Source organism: Lathyrus oleraceus, chromosome 6 (assembly GCF_024323335.1).
Source record: "Lathyrus oleraceus cultivar Zhongwan6 chromosome 6, CAAS_Psat_ZW6_1.0, whole genome shotgun sequence".
NCBI lineage: Eukaryota > Viridiplantae > Streptophyta > Magnoliopsida > Fabales > Fabaceae > Lathyrus > Lathyrus oleraceus.
This window is the reverse complement of record NC_066584.1, coordinates 521,699,822-521,704,569: the sequence shown is the minus strand read 5'-3', so window position 1 is coordinate 521,704,569 and position 4,748 is coordinate 521,699,822.

Here is a 4,748-nt window from a genome sequence, read left to right as displayed (position 1 = left end):
AGGCCATATTGGTTTGCTTCTAGTAACAAAAGTATCCTCCAAGTGTTGAGCTTGGTTACTGGGGTAATTGTCTCTTGATAATCTACACTATAAGACTGAGTGTAACATTTACCCACTAGTCGTGATTGTAAGACCTCAATTTTGTCCCTAAGATCCCTCATGTTATCTCATGATCTGCATTGGCTTTGAGACCACACTTTGGTATCCTCCCCACCCCTCATTCATTGGGTTTGTATTGGGATAGATCACCAAGCACTTTTGATTGTATCATACTTTATTTTTTATTGTTTTCTAACCAAAATACCAAAAATATGTCTATGTGTACCTTTGTAGGTGTGTGTCCATTTGTGCCCCCACCAAGTTCACAACTAGGGTTTGAGACCCTCAATGCAAGAGATCAATAAAGGAAATGTTCAAATGGTTATAAGCATCATATATGCATCTCCATGTTCTTCATTTGTCAATTTGATCAATAATTCCTCAAAAGTTTGAAGCTTGTTTGCCTTGGAAGCCCTAATTCATCTGGGTATCTTGTGTGACTTCCTCAACAAGTTTTTTCATCAATTGATCAAAGATATTATGGGATACTTCATTATACATCATCTCAAGAACATATGATTCTCTATGAGCCCCGAAGAGCAATATAACTTCAATTTTGCAAGTTGGTTCAAAGAGGTTGACCAGAGAAAGTCAACTAGTCAAAACTGGGGTTCTCTAGACCCTATCTCCTACAATTGTTGTCATATGAAAATTATTCTAAAAGAAACTTTACTCTTTATGACATTCCAAACAACTTTCATGTTGTCATAAAGATCTAATTTGTCTTGGAAAGTCATTTTGTTTGTGCCCTAGTTAGGAGGTCAACTTCCATGAATCATAACTTGCTCAATTTTTGCGATATGAAGGTCATCCCATTTTTGGCGCCTTCCCAACCATTTGATCTTGTTCAAATGTTTTAATCCTGGCCTTCGCTTTTGATTACCAAGCGTGTACACGTGTTGACTGTGGTGCATGATGGAGTGCATGCTTGTGGCCATCATATCTGTCACCTCAATTAATGAGGGAGATCTGATGGCCCTTATTTTTTCTAATTTCTTTTTATTTTCTGATTTTTCTTTTAATCCAATTATTTTAATTAATTAATATTAAAGTCATTCTTAATCCAAAAAATACGAAACTTTCACCAAAAATCTTTAAATATTTTCCTCTTCGACATTTTGAATTAAAATCATTTTTTGGTTTAATTTTGGTATTTTTGTGAATTAATTGATTTTTGACTTATTTTTAAATATTTTAAAATACTTCTGACTTTCCAAAAATTGTTAAATTTTTTGTCTAAGGTCCTTTGACCTTGTTTGACCTAGGATAAATCCCTTGCCCATTTATTTGGTGTTTTGAAGGGACTTGAGGTTTTGTCCATTTAAAAATGCATTTTAAAATTGATTTTTAATTTTTTAATTATTTAAAAATATTGTTTAGACATTGAATTGATCTTGTGATGTTTGACTTTTTGTTTGGTCTTGGTCATGGTTGATTTGACTTTTGTTTGACCAATACTCCTGGATTTAGGGGGTTGATGAAATGTAAATTTCATCCCCCAAAATGAATGGATAGTATTAATCACATGAAATTCCTCCTATGATCAATTTGGGTTTCTATCTCCCCTTCCCTCTTCATCTTCATCCCTATTCTTCCCAACTCATCCATTGACCAATGAAATCTCAAATATCAATAGTTATTTGATTCATCAATGACCTTGTGTCAAATGAATCAACATGAGTCTGATTGGGATAGGTCTCTCCCACTTTATTTTTGTGTGTGGTATGTTTTAGGAGTATGGTTCTTTATACCGTCTCTCTAACAATCACTAACACCTATATTTTTATTTCTCGACCTCAGATAGTTGTGACTTCTACATAAGTCCAATTACGATTGTTTAACATAGAGCTAAAGTTGTTCCAAAAGGCATATCATTCATGTAAGTGAGATTGTAAGTCTCCCATTCTTCAAGGCATTGTGGGAAAATTTGACCTTTTCCCATTCATCAGAGCTAGTGGCATACTTATTGATTTATCCAAGTTGGAGCCCTTCTCATGGATGATGTCTTGGTTCATGTATTCATACTTGTGAATGAATGGTTGTTGTGTTCTCCAAAGAATAACTTAAACAATTAAAACTCTTCACTAAAAATTGACTAACTTCTTATTAACATTGCTTTACTTTCAAGTTATTTACTTAATGTAATTTAAATTCAAGTACATTTATCATTCAGTGCCATTTACATTTCATGCAAGATGTTTATGTTTCAGTCATTTTCACCTTGCTCACTTGAGCCATATCATTTGTATTTGTACATATTGTGTACTTATGATTTTGTCCTATTTGTGGTATTAGGACCTCAAAATACCTAGTAACAACAACATCCCTAAAAGATATCATGGTGGACTATTGGACTTGATATGAACTCCTGGACTTAGAAGTAGGCAACTTCCCTATGCTAAAGGACTTGACCAATTCCCCTATTCTGAGACAGAGACATATTTGATAGTGTATTTCATCTGATGCAAGCATTGAGTTCCCCTTGGTTCACTTGTCACTTTGTCTCTGTGTTTGATCATTGTTTTTGTAAGTGTATCAAGGGAATATTTCATTTGATACATTGGAGGACATTGAAGGTTGTTAGCTATTGGAGTGCTTTCTTGGATATTATGGCCATCTTTATTTGATGCCTTGGTCTTCATATGGTTTACTTGGATATTGCTTATGCTTGTTTCTTGATAAAGTCTAAAGGAAAATGGCTTTCTATCTGACATTCTAGTCTTGTCGATTGCATCTCATTGGTCAGATCTTTCCAACTCTTAACTTTTAAATTTTTGTCTAGGATAACCTCTTCATCTACTCCCACTTCTTAAATTTCAAATATCTCCCTCTTTTCAAAGCCTTCTCTATTTGTGTTTTTCAAATTAGACATGTTTTAATGATTAGAAACTTTGGCCTTATGCCATTGAATTTTTAACCTTTTTCCTAAATCAAGCTTGTGAATGAACTTAACCATATTGACTTTAATTTCAAAGGGACAAAAAAGAACTAACAACCACATTCAAATCTTTGGCCATCTTTGTGCCTCTTTCTACTAAACTTTTTTTAAAATTAATTCACCAATTTCTTTGAAATTTTTACCACGAACTACGGGGTTTTGATCCCTTATTTTTATGTTGGTACGTAGGCATAAGACCGAAGGTCTTTGATCACACCGAATTACACCGTGTTTTTGACTCGGATTTTACATGTTTATTAGGACTTTATTATCATTTTATTTTTATTATGCTCTTTTTTCCCTTGTTTTCAGATATTTAGCACTTTCAGACTCTTTTGGAAGAAACGAAGCAAAAAGACCTAAAATTAGGGTTTTCTTGCAATGCATTGCTAGTTGACGCATATAGGATCACATGATCCTACCTTTCAAACCCAGTTGAATTTGCTGTGAAGCTTGTGGGATCAGAATAGAGGAACTTGTTAAAACCGTTTGGCTGAATTGTTCATGTTAAAAAACTCTGGTTTTAAAATAAAAACAAAGACGTTCATTCTTCTATGTTTCTTCTCCTGTTCTCCTTGTGCGTCTATATTCCTCTAATGACAACACATAGTGCAACACTCACCATTTCCTCCTTTTTTCTTACCCTTTGTTTTGCATGGTCCCTCTGCTGCTTCAGTAAGAGTAACTAAATATTTGTTGTGTAAATGACTTAAATAGGCTCATATCATACTGAAGTTCAAATCCATGGCACATTAATACATGTCGTCATCGATAGAGTCTAAAAATAGGTTTGTTTTGATCAATGTTTTAAAAATCGGATCGGGTCACTGGTTCATTGGTCAACCACTAGGTCACTGGTCAAATTGGATAATTAAATCAGATTAAATCGGATAATTCGGTTTATTCACCGATCGAACTAGATGACTCTACATACCTACAAAATTTCAAAATATCACAATTTTACAAATTCATTCTTTAAATTCAATTTTTAAAGATAGTCATCCCACACAACAAAATAATACAAAACTAAATAAATTTAGAATAAAGTTTAATTGCACGAATAACAAAATAATTGTAGTGGTTAATAAATTAAATTCAAGGAGAGATAACTGTTTAAATTCTATTTATATTATAAATATTTCTTAAAAATATTTATCAAAACGAAATTGTTTTGTCTTAAGAAAAAAACAAACATTTAATTCGTCGGTTTTTTAAAATTGTCGGTTCGTTGGTTTTTATCGGTTCTGGTCGATGCCCATTCCTTTAATAATTTATTCGGTTCAACAATCAGATCAGATCTCATTCCCAATTTGACTAGCTAGTTCGATCTGGTTTTTAAACACCGATCCTAATATAGGAGCATTGTTTATGTGGTATGTGCTTCCATTGCTCCGCGATTTGTGAAAGCTCAAGAAGGGTGAAGTGAAAATATTGTATGACCCCTCTCTTTTTATTAGTTTTTTTTTTAATTTTCTTTGGGTTTTGTTCGTACTTTTTTCCCTTTTCTTTTGGAAATAATAAATGTGCGATGACGACTCTTGCTTTATGTGTTAAGTTAATCAATAACTTAAACTCAAAAAATTTACCGCTACACTAGTGACCGACGATGCTTGATAGCAATCAGACTGTTATGCCAGTCTTGTATTATGGTTATTGTGAATGTGATACTCTTTAGGGTTGTAAAAGATATGTATGATGATTTAGAGTCCCA